This window comes from Arachis ipaensis, chromosome B2 (assembly GCF_059453495.1).
Source record: "Arachis ipaensis isolate K30076 ecotype BB chromosome B2, ASM5945349v1, whole genome shotgun sequence".
In the NCBI taxonomy this organism is placed as follows: domain Eukaryota; kingdom Viridiplantae; phylum Streptophyta; class Magnoliopsida; order Fabales; family Fabaceae; genus Arachis; species Arachis ipaensis.
Genome location: NC_142437.1, coordinates 33,725,876 through 33,743,741, shown reverse-complemented (window position 1 = coordinate 33,743,741; position 17,866 = coordinate 33,725,876). Strand labels below are relative to the sequence as shown.

The 17,866-nt window shown below is 42.3% G+C and overlaps 1 non-coding gene across 1 annotated transcript; it reads left to right on the top strand.

The window, feature by feature from the left end:
* Window positions 1-2,170: 2,170 nt before the first annotated feature.
* On the top strand, window positions 2,171-2,278 carry LOC148573528 (small nucleolar RNA R71). Its single transcript, XR_015905910.1, has one exon. It is a non-coding gene; the product is annotated as a small nucleolar RNA R71 (small nucleolar RNA).
* Window positions 2,279-17,866: the final 15,588 nt, after the last annotated feature.

Below are 17,866 nucleotides of genomic sequence, written 5' to 3'. Positions count from 1 at the left end.
TGCACCAAATTAGGCATGTAAAATGCCCTTGCACACAACTCTGGGCGTTCAGCGCCAGGTTGGTGCCCATTTTGGGCGTTCAACGCCCATTTGTTGGCCATTTCTGGCGTTGAACGCCAGAACCATGCCTGTTCTGGGCGTTCAGCGCCAGCTTTTCTCCAGGGTGTAATTCTGGCGTCCAGCGCCCAGATGCTGCCCATTTTGGGCGTTCAGCGCCCAGACACTGCCCATTTTGGGCGTTCAGCGCCAGAAACATGCTCTGTTCTGGCGCTGAACGCCAGACAGATGCTCCTCCAGGGTGTGATTTTTCTTCTGCTGTTTTTGATTCCGTTTTTAATTTTTTTTTGTTTATTTTGTGACTCCACATGATCATGAACCTATAAAGACATATAACCAGGAAAAATATAGTTAGATAAAAATTGGGTTGCCTCCCAACAAGCACTTCTTTAATGTCAATAGCTTGACAGTGGGCTCTCATGGAGCCTCACAGATGTGCAGAGCTTTGTTGATACTCTCCAACACCAAACTTAGAGTTTGGATATGGGAGTTCAACACCAAACTTAGAGTTTGGTTGTGGCCTCCTAACACCAAACTTAGAGTTTGACTGTGGGGGCTTTGTTTGACTCTGCTTTGAGAGAAGCTTCTTCTGCTTCCTCTCCATGGATTCAGAGAGAGATCCTTGAGTTGTAAACACAAGGTTGTCCTCATTCAATTGAAGGATCAATTCTCCTCTGTCCACATCAATCACAGCTCTTGCTGTGGCTAGGAAAGGTCTTCCTAGGATGATGGATTCATCCTCTTCCTTTCCAGTATCCAGGACTATGAAATCAGCAGGGATGTAAAGGCCTTCAACCTTTACTAACACATCCTCTACTTGTCCATAAGCCTGTTTTCTGGAATTATCTGCCATCTCTAATGAGATTTTAGCAGCTTGCACCCCATAGATTCCCAGTTTCTCTATTACAGAGAGGGGCATGAGGTTTATCCCTGAACCAAGGTCACACAGAGCCTTAAAGATCATGGTGCCTATGGTACAAGGTATTATGAACTTTCCAGGATCCTGTCTCTTCTGAGGCAATGTCAGTTGATCCAGATCACTTAGTTCATTAGTGAACAAGGGAGGTTCATCTTCCCAAGTTTCAATACCAAATAATTTGGCATTCAACTTCACGATTGCACCAAGAAACTTGGCAGTTTGCTCTTCAGTAACATCCCCATTCTCTTCAGAAGAGGAATACTCATCAGAGCTCATGAATGGCATAAGGAGGTTCAATGGAATCTCTATGGTCTCTAGATGAGCCTCAGAGTCCTTTGGTTCCTCAGAGGGAAACTCCTTATTGATCACTGGACGTCCCAGGAGGTCTTCCTCCTTGGGATTCACGTCCTCCTCTCCCTCATTGGGTTCGGCCATTTTGGTTATGTCAATGGCCTTGCACTCTCCTTTTGGATTTTCTTCTGTATTGCTTGGGAGAGTTCTAGGAGGGATTTCAGTGGTCCTTTTACTCAGCTAGCCCACTTGTGCTTCCAAATTTCTAATGGAAGACCTTGTTTCATTCATGAAACTTACAATGGCCTTAGATAGATCAGAGACTAAGTTTGCTAAGCTAGATGGGTTCTGCTCAGAATTCTCTGTCTGTTGCTGAGTGGATGATGGAAAAGGTTTGCTATTGCTAAACCTGTTTCTTCCACCATTATTAAAGCCTTGTTGAGGCCTTTGATCCTTCCATGAGAGATTTTGATGATTTCTCCATGATGGGTTATAGGTGTTTCCATAAGGTTCACCTAAGTAATTCACCTCTGCTATTGCAGGGTTTTTAGGATCATAAGCTTCTTCTGCATAAGAAGCCTCTTGAGTACTGTTGGATGCAGCTTGCATTCCATTCAGACTCTGAGAAATCATATTGACTTGCTGAGTCAATATTTTGTTCTGAGCCAATATGGCATTCAGAGTATCAACTTCAAGAACTCCCTTCTTCATAGGCATCCCATTACTCACAGGATTCCTCTCAGAAGTGTACATGAACTGGTTATTAGCAACCATGTCAATGAGTTCTTGAGCTTCTGCAGGTGTTTTCTTTAGGTGAATGGATCCACCTGCAGAAGTATCCAATGACATCTTTGATAGCTCAGATAAACCATCATAGAATATATCCAGGATGGTCCATTCTGAAAGCATGTCAGAAGGACACTTTTTGGTCAACTGTTTGTATCTTTTCCAAGCTTCATAGAGGGATTCACCATCTTTTTGTTTGAAGATTTGAACATCCACTCTAAGCTTGCTCAGCTTTTGAGGAGGAAAGAACTTGGCTAAGAAAGCCGTGACGAGCTTATCCCAAGAGTTCAGGCTGTCTTTAGGTTGAGAGTCCAACCATATTCTAGCTCTGTCTCTTACAGCAAAAGGGAAAAGCATGAGCCTGTAGACTTCAGGATCTACTCCATTAGTCTTAACAGTATCACATATCTGCAAGAATTCAGTTAAGAACTGAAAAGGATCTTCAGATGGAAGTCCATGAAACTTGCAGTTCTGCTGCATCAGAGAAACTAATTGAGGTTTCAGCTCAAAGTTGTTTGCTCCAATGGCAGGAATGGAGATGCTTCTTCCATGTAAATTGGAATTAGGTGCAGTAAAGTCACCAAGCATTCTCCTTGCATTATTATTATTTTTGGCTGCCATCTCCTCTTCCTGTTCGAAAATTTCTGAAAGGTTATCTCTGGATTGTTGTATTTTAGCTTCTCTTAGTTTCCTTTTCAGAGTCCTTTCAGGTTCTGGATCTGCTTCAACAAGAATATTCTTGTCTTTGCTCCTGCTCATATGAAAAAGAGAGAACAGAAAAATAATAATAATAGGGGTCCTTTTTACCACAGTATAGAGGTCCCAGTGTGAGTAGAAGAAAAGAAGAAGAAGAAATTCGAACACAGATGGAAGAGAGGGTTCGAATTTGGGTGAGATGAAGTGTTAGTAGATGAATAAATAAATAGAAGGAGATGAGAGAGAAGGAGAATTTTCGAAAATAATTTTTGAAAAAGAGTTAGTGATTTTCAAAAATAGTTTTTGAAAAATGTTAGTAATTTTTTTCGAAAATTTTAAAATCAAAAGTTAAAATAATTAGTTAATTAAAAATAAATTTTGAAAAAGAGGGAAGATATTTTCGAAAATTAGAAAGAGAGAGTTAGTTAGTTGGTTTTGAAAAAGATAAGAAACAAACAAAAAGTCAGTTAGTTAGTTGAAACAAATTTTGAAAAGATAAGAAGGTAGGAAGTTAGAAAAGATATTTTGAAATCAATTTTTTTTTTTTGAAAAAGATAAGATAAGAAGATATTTTTGAAAAGATATGATAGAAATTAGTTTTTGAAAAAGATTTGATTTTTAAAATCTCAATTAATGACTTGATTCACAAGAAATCACAAGATATGATTCTAGAACTTAAAGTTTGAATCTTTCTTAACAAGTAAGTAACAAACTTGAAATTTTTGAATCAAAACATTAATTGGTTATGTTATTTTCGAAAATTTGATATAAAAATAAGAAAAAGATTTTTGAAAAATATTTTTGGAATTTTCAAAAATAACTAAGAAATTTGAAAAAGATTTAATTTTTGAAAAAGATTTTGAAAAAGATAAGATTTTCGAATTGAAAATTTGATTTGACTCATAAGAAACAACTTGATTTTTAAAAAGTTTTGAAAAAGTCAAATCTAATTTTCGAAATTATGAGAGAAAAGAGGGAAAGATATTTTTTTGGTTTTTTTGAATTTTTAATGATGAGAGAGAAAAACAAGAAAAATGATGCAATGCATGAAAGTTATGGATCAAAACATGTGATGCATGCAAGAATGCTATGAATGTCAAGATGAACACCAAGAACACTATGAAGATCATGATGAACATCAAGAACATATTTTTGAAAATTTTTAATGCAAGGAAAACATGCAAGACACCAAACTTAGAATTCTTTAATGCTTAGACACTAAGAATTCAAGAATACATATGAAAAACAAGAAAAGACACAAAACATGCAAATGCAAAGATCAAACAAGAAGACTTACCAAGAACAACTTGAAGATCATGAAGAACACTATGAATGCATGAATTTTTCAAAAAAATGCAGGATGCACATGCAATTGACTCCAAACTTATAACATGACTCAAGACTCAAACAAGAACACAGAAATATTTTTAATTTTTATGATTTTATGATTTTTTTGTATTTTCTTTTAATTTTTTCAAAAATATTTGGGAAAAAGGAAGCAATGAATTCATAGTCCTCAATCAAAATCCTGGGAATTAGACATGGCTTAATAGCCAGCCAAGCTAAAACATGTTATATGAAACACTAGAATTCATTCTTAAAAATTTTGAAGAAAAATATATTTTTGAAAACATTTTTATTTTAAAATTTTTTTTTCGAAAACAAAGGATAAAATTTTTTTTTCGAAAACAAAGGAAAAAATTTTGAAAGATTTTTGAAAAATTTTTGAAAACAAAACAAAAAGAAAATTACCTAATCTCAGCAACAGGATGAACCGTTAGTTGTCCAAACTCAAACAATCCCCGGCAACGGCGCCAAAAACTTGGTGCGCAGAAATTGTGATTACACTTTGATTATGTAAAATTCATCGCTCTTTCTTTCCCTGGTAATGGCGCCAAAAACATGATGCCAATACCATGGTTCACAACTTCGCACAACTAACCAGCAAGTGCACTGGGTCGTCCAAGTAATACCTTACGTGAGTAAGGGTCGAATCCCATGGAGATTGTTGGTATGAAGCAAGCTATGGTCACCTTGTAAATCTCAGTCAGGCGGATATAAAATAGTAATGGGGTTTTTCGAAAATAATTAATAAAATAGGGATAGAAATACTTATGTAAATCATTGGTGAGAATTTCAGATAAGCGCATAGAGATGCTTTCGTTCCTCTGAACCTCTGTTTTCCTGCTATCTTCATCCAATCAGTCTTACTCCTTTCCATGGCTGGCTTTATGCAAGGGCATCACCGTTGTCAGTGGCTACATCCCCTCCTCTCAGTGAAAATGGTCAACGCACCCTGTCACGGCACGACTATTCATCTGTCGGTTCTCGATCATGCTGGAATAGGATTCACCCTCCTTTTGCGTCTGTCACTAACGCCTAGCAATCGCGAGTTTGAAGCTCGTCACAGTCATTCAATCATTGAATCCTACTCGGAATACCACAGACAAGGTTTAGACTTTTCGGATTCTCTTGAATGCCGCCATCATTCTAGCTTACACCACAAAGATTCCGATTAAGAGATCTAAGAGATACTCATTCAATCTGATGTAGAAAGGAAGTGGTTGTCAGGCACGCGTTCATAGGGAATGATGATGATTGTCACGTTCATCACATTCAGGTTGAAGTGCAAATGAATATCTTAGAAGCGAAATAAGATGAATTGAATAGAAAACAGTAGTACTTTGCATTAATCTTTGAGGAACAGCAGAGCTCCATACCTTAATCTATGGAGTGTAGAAACTCTACCGTTGAAAATACATAAGTGATAATGGAGTTCATTGGTCTCGGCCCCAGAGGGGAACCGGAGTAACCAAGACTGTGAATACAATGATAACAAGTTCTATTTATAATAAACTAGCTACTAGGGTTTACAGGAGTAAGTAATTGATGCATAAATCCACTTCCGGGGCCCACTTGGTGTGTGCTTAGGCTGAGCTTGAGTGTTGCACGTGTAGAGGTCCTTCTTGGAGTTGAACGCCAGCTTTTGTGCCAGTTTGGGCGTTGAACTCCACTTTGCAGCCTGTTTCTGGCGCTGGACGCCAGAATTGGGCAGAGAGCTGGCGTTGAACGCCAGTTTGCGTCATCTAAACTTGGGCAAAGTATGAACTATTATATATTGCTGGAAAGCCCTGGATGTCTACTTTCCAATGCAATTAGAATCACGCCATTTTGAGTTCTGTAGCTCCAGAAAATCCATTTTGAGTGCAGGGAGGTCAGAATCCAACAGCATCAGCAATCCTTCTTCAACCTCTGAATCTGATTTTTGCTCAAGTCCCTCAATTTCAGCCAGAAAATACCTGAAATCACAGAAAAACACACAAACTCATAGTAAAGTCCAGAAATGTGAATTTAACATAAAAACTAATGAAAACATCCCTAAAAGTAACTAGATCCTACTAAAAACATACTAAAAACAATGCCAAAACGCGTATAAATTATCCGCTCATCACTGCCTCCAAAGGATGCCCCAAGATTTTGGTTTGAGTCTTGGGGTTTTCTTTTTCTGTGTGTTCACCTGCATCGTATTGAGTTGTTTTCTCCCTTGTCCGAGATGTTTTTAGTAATCCCATCTTCTTTTCTTACTTGTAGGATTAGTTGGCCTCATGTCTTCTCGCAATAACATTGTAGAGATGTCTTCCAGAGTTTCCGAGGGAATGTCCGATTGGCTGGACTCCCTTGTTTTGTTGTGTGTTTCTATTGTGGATGCTGAATTTTGCATAGAGCTGAGGAAGCGCCATAGGATTTGTGATAACAGTGCCCGCGAGAGTGATTATGAGCTTGTTGCTCCTGATTCCGATGAGAGAGTTTGTTTTCCGACTTCCGTCGAAGGGGAGCGTCCCTCTTTCTATGCTTATGAATACTTCTTCAGCCAATTAAACGTTACTTTCCCTTTTACTGCTTTTGAAACTGACTTGTTGTGGTCCTGCAATATTGCTCCGTCCCAGCTTCATCCGAACTCCTGGGGTTTTATCAAAATATTTTAACTTCTGTGTCAGGAGTTGGACATAACACTTTCTGAAACTCTTTTCCTTTATCTTTTTGTCTTGGCCAAACCTGGAGGTTCCTCCAGAAAGAAAGCTTCCTGGGTTTCTTTCAGGTCGGCCCAGGGGCATAAAGTTTTTGCCATGTATGATGAGTCATTTAAAGATTTTAAAAACTATTTCTTCTGAGTCCGTGCCATTGAGGGGGTTCGCCCCTTTTTTCTTGGTGAAAATGATGAGCCTGCTTTTCCTCTGGAGTGGCAAAAGAATGTAAGAGTGCCACGTTACACATGGGAAATGCTTAGTGAGGTTGAACGGGCTTTGTAGTTGTTCTTGAAGATTTGTGGGGGAAGCCACCCCATCTGGACACGAAGAGATTTTTGAGTGATCCATCTTTGGTTCGGGCTGCTTTGGGTACTGTCTGATTTGTTTTTATACTTGCTCCCGAGTTTTGTTTCTCCTGTGTTGTAACTTATCTTTGATTTTTATGTTTTTCAGAGATGTCGAAGAATAATGATTCTATGAGAGCCTATAAGAAGGCGAAGAAGGTGACCGCTGCTTTAAACATCTCGGCCAAGGCGCCCGGAGAGGGATCTTCTCATCCTCCAGTTAAACCTCCTATATCGAGTTCTGCCGGGCCGAGGAAAGCAATTCCTACTCCCCGGGTCCGTCTGGTCGATCCTCCACAATCTTCTGTTGCAGCTTCCGGTGCCCCTCCTAGTAAAAAGCAAAGAACAACTGAGCCTTTCAACCTTGATGCTCCTGACTTTGATGCGGTTGAGTTTGTAGATCAACAAATCGGCCCTTATGGTGTTCTTCCTATGGACGACGTGTCGCTTCTTCATCATTTTGATTATATCACCCGGAGTGGTATCAAGTTGGCACACATAGGGGCGGCCCTATATCGAACTGCTCAAAGTCTTCCTCTCCATGCTACTAAAGCTTTTATGGAGGAGGCCAAACAGGAGTTTGATCGGATGAAGGACTTGAAGGAGGAGCTTGAAGTAAGGGTGGCCAAGTTGGAGAAAGAATTGGAGAATGAAAAGGCTAGTTCTACTTCTCTGGCTGGTTCTCTGAGACTGGCCGAGGACACGGCTATGCGGCATAAGGACAGTTATTTGACGTCTTACCGGGAGGTGTTGTGTCTGAGAGAAGAGTTGGAGAATGCCCGGGCTAATTATTCCGAACTCCAAGGTCATCTTGTTGGTAGTGTAACTGCTGCCTATGAGAACCTGAGGGAACAAGTTCGGGTTATTGCTCCCGAGGCCGACCTGACCCTCTTTAGCTTGGAGAACGTTGTCAGGGATGGCAAGGTTGTCCCTGATGACGAGGATAAGGATGATGTCGATCCTCCCCCTGTGGCCTCTACCAAGGTGTCGACTTCTGCTGTCCCTGCCGAGGTTGGTCCTCCCGCTTCTGACCCCGACTGCCAGATCTTGAACCGGGATGACGGTACTGTAGATGCCGTTCCTCTCCAGACTCGGCCTCTGTCTCCTCGGCCTGATGCTGCTAAAAAATCTTCTGACCCTTAATTTTAGCTTTATTCTGGATATGTAGTTGGCCCGGCTTGTGGGCTTTTTTAAACTCTTTATGTTTTGTTAATTGCTGACACTTTCCCGTTGCTTGCCTAGCAACTTTTGTTTTTTATGAAAAACAAATGGTAGCATGCTTTAGCTTTTTTGAGATAGGTTTTGGTGGCCTCCGAGGCTTTTATAACCTTCGGGATGATATCGCGCTTTTTGTGCTTGACTTGGTATCTCTTTTGGATTGCTTTGTACTTTGTATCTCGAATCCTTTGTGGTTGTGACTAGGTAGGTCTAACTTGATTTTTGGTTCGTTCTCGCTCCGGCTTGTATTTCCCACGATTTGTAACCGATTTCTTCAAGTTAGTCCTCCGAGTTGTTTTCGCAGTCCTTTTCTAAGTTATTTTTGTAATCCCTTTCCTGGATCTTTGTCGGATATCTTCCCGGGATTACTTTCATAACTTTTTTAGTAGTAGGAGTCCGACTTCATTATATTGGTCTCCTTTAAGTTATTTTTGCAATCCTCTTTCTTGGATCTTTGTCAGATCTCTTTCAGGGATTGCTTTGATAACTTTCCAGTTGTAGGAGTCCGACTTGGTTATATCGGCCTCCTTTAAGTTATTTTTGTAATCCTCTTTCTTGGATCTTTGTCCGATCTCTTTCAGGGATTGCTTTTATAACTTTTTAGTTGTAGAAGTCCGACTTGGTTATATCGGTCTCCTTTAAGTTATTTGTAGTCCTCTTTCTTGGATCTTTGTCAGATCTCTTTCAGGGACTACTTTGATAACTTTTAAGTAGTAGGAGTCCGACTTGGTTATATCGGTCTCCTTTAAGTTATTTGTAGTCCTCTTTCTTGGATCTTTGTTAGATCTCTTTCAGGGACTACTTTGATAACTTTTAGGTAGTAGGAGTCCGACTTGGTTATATCGGTCTCCTTTAAGTTATTTGTAGTCCTCTTTCTTGGATCTTTGTTAGATCTCTTTCAGGGACTACTTTGATAACTTTTAGGTAGTAGGAGTCTGACTTGGTTATATCGGTCTCCTTTGAGTTATTCGTAGTCCTCTTTCTTGGATCTTTGTCAAATCTCTTTCAGGGACTACTTTGATAACTTTTAAGTAGTAGGAGTCTGACTTGGTTATATCGGTCTCCTTTAAGTTATTCGTAGTCCTCTTTCTTGGATCTTTGTCAGATCTCTTTCAGTGACTACTTTGATAACTTCTCATTTTGGACTGATTTTGTCATGTCGAGCCCTTCTAAGTTAAAGTAATCCTCTTTAATAGGGTTGGCCAACCTCTTTCCAAGGTTTACTTATAACTTGGGTTGACTTGGTCCGACTTCTCAACGTCGGCCAGTCTTTAAGTTATTATTTTAGCAATCCGTAAGACCTCGTCAGGTCCTTTTTTGGATCACTTTCGATAACTTCTTACATTATTCTGTGTTCATCTTTGACGATTTGTAGAAAGTGGTTGTCATCTCTAGATCGTCCTTTGGGTGAATCGCGTTTTCACCTTTATCGGACGGTTGTCTTTATCGTGATCGTGCAGTGAAATTGTTTTTCACTTTCTGCCGATCTGTTGCTTTATAATCGGACGATGAATGGTTCAGATTAATGTGTCTTGAAATCTTTGTAGAATATCTAAAATATATTTTATTTAAAGGAAAAGTGCAAATATATACATATGGGATCGTCTGAGTCTCAACTTGGTGCCTCATTAAAAAACCTTTTCAGGAAAAAGAGTGCATCCAATGATGAGATCTTTTATCTTTTCTAACTGTAGTACCTTCTGAGGTTGCAGGTGTGCCATGACCTGGGAAGCTCTCATCCATCGAGTTCAGACAGTCTGTAGTAGCCCTTTCCAAGTACTTCTACAATTCGGTAAGGTCCTTTCCAGTTTGCTGCCAGCTTTCCCTCTCCTGGTCGAGTTGTTCCGATATCATTTCGGATTAGGATGAGATCATTTTCTGTGAAATTTCTCGGCACTACCCTTTGATTATATCTGGAATCCATTCGGCGTTTTAGAGCTTCTTCCCTGATCCGAGCTCTTTCTTGGATTTCGGGTAACAAGTCGAGCTCTTCTCTCTGAAGTTGGAAGTTTGCTTCCTCATTGTAGTGAACTACTCTGGGCGACCCTTCCGCAATCTCTATTGGAATCATCGCCTCTGTTCCGTATGCTAATCGGAAGGGGGATTCCTTCGTGGTGGAATGTGGCGTTGTTCGATATGCCCACAGGACCTGTGGGAGCTCTTCTGCCCAGGCTCCCTTTGCATCTTGTAATCTCTGTTTTAATCCAGCCAATATGACTTTGTTAGCAGCTTCGGCCTGCCCATTGGCTTGTGGATGTTCGACGGAGGTGTACTGGTGCTTTATATTCAAGTCAGCTACTAGTTTTCTAAAGCCTGCATCTATGAATTGGGTGCCATTGTCTGTGGTTATTAAATATGGAACCCCGAACCTTGTGACAATGTTTCGATATAAGAATTTCCGGCTTCTTTGAGCGGTGGCATTGGCTAGGGGCTCTGCCTCGATCCACTTTGTAAAGTAATCTACTCCCACTATGAGAAATTTAACTTGTCCTGATCCCTGTGGGAAGGGGCCGAGAAGATCGAGTCCCCATTTTGCAAACGGCCAAGGCGAAGTCACGCTGATGAGCTCCTCTGGCGGGGCGATGTGAAAGTTGGCATATTTTTGACATGGTGGACATGTCTTTACAAATTCTGTGGCTTCTTTCTGTAGAGTTGGCCAATAAAATCCCGCCCGGAGTACTTTTTTGGCGAGAGCTCGTGCTCCGAGATGATTGCCACAAATGCCGCCGTGTATTTCTTCTAGCACTTCCCTTGTGTTGGAGGTCGGCACGCATTTTAGTAAAGGTATTGAGATTCCTCTTTTGTACAGAATGTTGTTTATGATGGTGTAGTAATGTGCCTCCCTTTTTAACTTCTTTGCCTCCTTTTCTTCTGCGGGGAGTGTTCCTTCTTTGAGGTGGTTGATTTTGGGGGTCACCCATCCTTGGTCCTGACTTGTTATGGCCAGGATTTTTTTCTCTTCCGAGATTGACGGGTTTCGCAACATTTCCTGGATGAGGCTTCTATTGTTGCCCCCTGGTTTGGTGCTGGCTAGTTTTGAGAGTGCATCAGCTCGGGCATTTTGTTCGCGGGGTATGTGGCAGATCTTATATTCCCTGATTTGTCCGAGTAATTCCTTGGTTTTATCCAAATATTTTTTCATGGTGGGGTCTTTGGCTTGGTAGCTCCCTGTTATTTGTGATGTGACCACTTATGAATCGCTGTAGATGTTGAGTTTTTGAGCTCCGACCTCTTTAGCCAGCTTCAAACCAGTTAATAATGCTTCATATTCCGCTTGGTTATTGGAGGCCGGGAACCCAAACTTGAGGGAGAGCTCAACTTGGGTTCCTTGGTTGCTTTCTATTATCACGCCCGCGCCGCTTCCAGTTTTATTTGAGGAACCGTCCACGTAGAGATTCCATTCTGTGGGAGTTTTCAGGGTATCTGTGAATTCTGCGATAAAGTCGGCCAGATACTGTGATTTGATGGCCGTCCGAGCTTCATATTGGAGGTCGAATTCTGACAACTCGACTGCCCATTGCAGAATTCTGCCTGCTAAATCTGTTTTCTGCAATATTCTCTTTATGGGCTGGTTAGTTCTAACCTTAATGGTATGAGCCTGGAAGTACGGGCGGAGTCGTCGAGATGTTAGGATGAGAGTATAGGCAAATTTTTCTATTTTCTGGTATTTCAGCTCGGATCCCTGTAGTGCTTTGCTAATGAAGTAGACGGGTTGTTGCCCATTTTTGTCTTCTCTGACTAGTGCTGAGGCTATCGCCCGGCTTCCTACTGCGAGATATAATATGGGTGGTTCTCCTTCTCGTGGTCGAGATAGGATAGGTGGCCGTCCTAAGAACTCCTTGAAGTCTCAGAAAGCTTGCTCACATTCTGTCGTCCATTCGAACTATTTTCCCTTTCTTAAAGTAGCATAGAAGGGGAGAGATCTTATCGCAGCTCCTGCTAAGAATCGGGATAGGGCGGTCAGTCTCCCGTTGAGTTGTTATACTTCTTTGACACAAGTTGGGCTCTTCATATTGAGTATAGCTTGACATTTATCTGGATTTGCTTCAATTCCCCTTTGTGTGAGCATAAAGCCCAAGAATTTGCCTGCTTCAATTGCGAAGGTGCATTTTGTGGGGTTGAGTCGCATGTTATGCTTCCTTATAGTGTCAAACACTTGACCCAGGTCGGACAATAATGTATCTTCGCTTTGTGTTTTTATTAACATGTCGTCCACATAGACTTCCATGATTTTTCCGATGTGATCTGAGAAGACTTTATTCATTAGCCTTTGATAAGTAGCTCCCGCGTTCTTGAGACCGAAAGGCATCACGATGTAGTAGTAGTTCGCCTTTGGTGTTAAGAACGAGGTCTTTTCTTGATCTGGTGGATACATGGGGATTTGGTTGTATCCCGAATAGGCGTCCATAAACGAGAGGTATCTATATCCGGAGGAAGCATCTACCAGAGCGTCAATACTTGGGAGTGGGTATGGATCTTTTGGGCAGGCTTTGTTGAGATCGGTGTAATCGGTACACATGCGCCACTTCCCGTTTGATTTTTTCACCAAGACAACGTTGGCTAGCCATAGTGGGTATTTGACTTCACTTATGAATCCTGCCTCCAGTAACGTTTGTACTTGTTCTTCCACAGCTTGGGATCGCTCTGGTCCGAGTTTTCTTCGCTTCTACTGCACCGGCCGAGATCCTGGATAGACCGCCAACTTGTGGCACATTAGCTTAGGGTCTATGCCTGGCATGTCTGCGGCTTTCCATGCATAGAGGTCGACATTATCTCGTAAGAATTGTATCAGTAATTCTTTTGAGTCTCCTCTTAGGACCGTGCCGATATTAGTCGTTTTGTCCGAGGTGTCTCCAATCTGAACCTTCTCTACCTCACCTTCTGGGTGCGGACGGAGTTCTTCTCGACGCTGAGCTCCGCCAAGCTCAATGGTATGAAACTCTTCTCCTCTGCCTTTGAGGTTTAAGCTCTCGTTATAACAGCGACGTGCCATCTTTTGATCTGCTTTTACCGTGGCTATGCCCTCTGTAGTTGGGAATTTCATGCATAGATGCGGAGTTGAGATTATTGCGCCGAGTTGATTGAGTGTTGTCCGACCTATGAGAGCATTGTAGGCTGAACTTACATCGACCACAATGTAGTCTATTTTAAGGGTCCTAGATTGGTTCCCTTTTTCAAAAGTAGTGTGTAGCGATACGTATCCCAGCGGTTGTATCGGAGTGTCTCCTAGTCCAAACAGATTGTTCGGGTATGCTCTAAGTTCCTTTTCGTCTAAACCGAGCTTGTCGAAGGCTGTTTTGAATAAGATGTCGGCAGAACTCCCTTGGTCTACTAGTGTGCGGTGTAGATTGGTGTTTGCCAGTATAATAGTGATGACCATGGGATCGTCGTGTCCCGAGATGATGCCGGATGCGTCCTCTTTAGTAAATGTTATCGCCGGGATGTCGGGTGCTTCCTCCTTTCCCTCAACATGATATACTTCTTTGAGATATCTCTTTCGGGACAATTTGGAGATCCCACCTCCTGCGAATCCACCGTGTATCATGTGGACGTGTCTTTCTGGTGTCCGAGGTGACCGTTCAGCTCGTCCATCATCTTCGTCTCTCCGTCTTTTTCTTTGGTCATCATCCCGGGTGGCCAGAAATCGATCTAATTTTCCTTCTCTTATCAATTTTTCTATGATATTTTTCAAGTCGAAGCACTCGTTGGTAGAGTGCCCTCGAATTCGATGGTATTCACAATATTCCTTCCGATTTCTTCCTCCCCTTTTGCCTTTGAGTGGCCGCGCTGGGGGGATTTTTTCTGTATGGCAGACTTCTTTGTACACGTCGACCAGGGATGCTTTGAGAGGAGTGTAGTTGTGGTATTTTTTGATTTTCTCACCCTGTCGATCTTCTTTCGTTTTGGAGTCCTTGTCTTTGTCTCGGTAGGAGGCCCCAGATTTTGAGATTTCTCCCAGCCGAGCGTTCTCTTCCATGTTGATGTATTTTTCTGCTCGCTCCTGGACTTCGTCTAAGGAGGTAGGATACTTTTTTGATATAGATTGGCTGAAAGGTCCCTCTCGTAAGCCATTGATAAGCCCCATAATGGCGGCCTCTGTTGGTAAACTTTGTATGTCCATGCATGTTTTGTTGAATCTTTCCATGTAGTTGCGGAGGCTCTCCCGATCTCCTTGCTTGATCCCTAGTAAGCTGGGTGCGTGCTTGGCCTTATCTTTCTGGATGGAGAATCTGGCCAGGAACTTTTTGGCCAGGTCGTCGAAGTTTGAGATGGACTTCGGAGGTAAGTTGTCGAACCATCTAATCGCCGTTTTCGTGAGAGTTGTTGGAAAAGCTTTGCAGCGAACGGTATCTGAGGCATCGGTAAGGTACAATCTACTTCTGAAATTGCTGAGATGATGGTTGGGATCTGTAGTGCCATCATACAAAACCATATCCGGGAGCTTGAAATCTTTTGGGATTTTGGTCTTCATGATTTCCCTGGTGAATGGATCCTGTTCTTTGCGTGAATTTTCCTCAGGAGTGGTCCGAGGAGCTTTTGATTTGAGGTCGGCCTCTAATTGCTGTAGTTTTTCTTCTAATTCTCGACATCGCCGTACCTCTCTTTGTAGATCCTTTCCGATCTCCCATTGTTGCTGGGTTTCTTTCTCAAGTTGCTTTAAGCGATCTTGAAGTGCTTCCATGGCTCCCGGATTTGGTGAGTTTTTGTCCCCGTTGGATTCCGGAGTATCCTTTAGCGTAGTGTCCGCGTTCTTGTGCGGTGTTCTGTTCTCCAGATCCGAGTCGTGGTCGTTGTCATGGCCGTCCGCCATGGTTTTGGGATGACTTTCAGGTTCCCCGGCAACGGCGCCAATGTTCCGAGGGTTACCTGAAACTGGAGGTCGATCTCGGATGAGATCTTTGGTACTGGTCAGAGATGACGTGTCCGACTGGCTGGTGGCGGCCAGAGCTGTTGTGTCCGACTTGTTGGATTCGCTGCACTGCTGATCCTTGGCCACCGGAGGGTGGGGGGTACCTGCAAGAAACTCCGATGCTTAAGTTAGCACGGGTATTAGGCAGGTTTTATGTAAAATCAGAGTATGAGTTATACCTGGATGCTCTAGTGTATTTATAATGGTGAGATGTGACCTTTGGATAAGATAAGTTAGTTATCTTATCTTATCTTTATCTTTTGGGTTGAGGTCAGCGCATCTTCAACGGAACCGCCCTTCTCTGTAGGCCTGAACGACCTTTTGGATTTGGGTCGTATTCCTTGAATAGGGCCCTTTTTGGGCTTTCCTGTCGATTTGGCCGAGTTCTTCGTAAAGAAGTCAGTCCGCTTGACCTAAGGAGGTCGGTCGCTTTATTACTGAACATCCCGATTCGGACAGCTCGACCCAGGGTATGAACAAGGTGATTCTGGATTTTGCCTTCTGCTTTTCTGCCTTTCTTTGCAGCTTTCTCATTTCCAGGTTTGGTTCTTCTTTCTTTTCTCCCTCTACGCCATTTTGTGTCTGTTTTGAGAAAGTTTTTTGGGAAAATTTTGGATCTTTCTACTTTCCGCTGTGCCTGATCACTGTGTGTTTCGTAATTTCTTCGTCTTTTGCATGGTCTTTTTCGCTTTTCCTGTTGCTTGATGCCTTTAGGGTTTTTGCATGTTGCGAAATGCTTTTGATTTTGAAGCTTTGGAATGATAGTTTTGTTTGATTATGATAAAAGGTCGCATTTTTGATGATTTTTGCCTGGTATGTTTGCTGTTTGAGGTCTTCTATTCTTGTTTGCGAGACGCTGGGACGTAAGTAGATTTTCCTTGATACCTCGCTTTGTTACTGCCTCCAAAGGATGCCCCAAGAGTTTTAGTTTGAGTCTTGGGGTTTCCTTTTCTGTGTATTCGCCCACCGAGATATTTTTTGAGTAATCCATTCTTCTTTTCTTTTGTAGGGTTTAGTTGGCCTCATGTCTTCCCGAAATAACGTTGTAGAGATGCCTTCCCGGGTTCCTGAGGGTATAGTCGATTGGGTGGACTCGATGGTTCTCATGTGTGTTTCTCTGGTGATTCTGAGTTTTGTGCACAGCTTAGACAGTTTCATAGTGTTTGTAGTAATTCCAGTGATGAGAAGAACTATGAGCTTGTCCCTCCCTCTTCTAATGAGAGAGTCTGCTTTTCTACTCGGGTTGTTGATGATCGCCCCTTCTTTTATGTTTATGATTTTTTCTTCGGTCTGCTGGGTATCACCCTTCCTTTTACTCAATTTGAAACCGATCTGTTATGGTCCTGTAATGTTGCCCCCTCTCAACTTCACCCCAATTCCTGGGGTTTCATAAAAATTTTCCAATTGTTGTGCAATAGTTTTGGTATTCCTGCTTCCCAATCTCTCTTTTTCTATCTGTTTGTCTTGACTAAGCCCGGTGTGGTAAAAAAGAAGTTAGCTTGGGTCTCCTTCCGTTCCATCCAGGGAAAGAAGGTCTTTTCCATGTTTGACGAGTCGTTCCATGATTTTAAAAACTACTTTTTCAAAGTCCGAGCTGTTGAAGGAGCTCGGCCCTTTTTTCTGGATGAAAATGACGAACCTGCTTTTCCCTTGGAATGGCAAAAAGATGTGAGGGTCTCCAGATATGCGTGGGAAATATTGGATGAGGCTGAACGAGCCTTTATGACTCTCTTGGAAGAACGCTGGGGTCATCCTCCTCATCTCGACACAAAGAAATTTCTAACCAATCCTTCTCTTCTTCAAACTGAACTGGGTATCTTGTGTTTATCTGTTTATGTTGCTTGTAGCTGTCTTTCTGACTTATCCGACTTGTAGCTTAATTTCTGTTTTATTTGAGGCAATGAAGAATAATGAAGCTATGAAAGCTTTTAAGAGGGTGCAGAGGGCGACTGCTGCCAGGAATATTGCGGCCAAGGCGGCTGGGGAGGGGTCCTCCCAAATGCACAAGAAGCCATTAGTGCCGAGTTCTCCTGGGGTGAAGAAGGTGGTTCCTACATCCCGAGTCCGTTTGGTGGATCCTCACCCTACTTCTGCCGCTCCATCTGTTGCTCCTCCCAATAAAAAACAAAAAACAGCCGAGCCCTTTGACCTCGATGCTCCTGATTTTAATGCCATTGAGTTTGTGGATCAGCAAATCGGTCCCTATGGCTCCCTCTCTACGGATGATGTGTCCATCCTCCATCACTTGGAATTTATGGCCCGAAATCACGAAAAGATGGCGTATATGGCGGCTGCCATATATCGGACTGCTCAGAATCTCCCTCTCCATGCCACTAAAGCATTTATGGAGGAGGCAGAACAAGAGTTTGATCAGATGAGAGAGTTGAATAGGGAACTTGAGATAAAGGTAGCCAAGCTGGAGAAGGACTTAGAGAACGAGAAGGCGAGTTCTCAATCTCTGGCAGCTTCTTTGAGGTTGGCTGAGGACACAGCCATGATGCACAAGGATAGTTACGTTACATCCTATCGGGAGATGTTGCGTCAGAGGGAGGAGCTCGACAATGGCCGGGAAGATTATTCTGAGCTTCAAAGTCATCTCGTTGGCAGTGTGACTGCT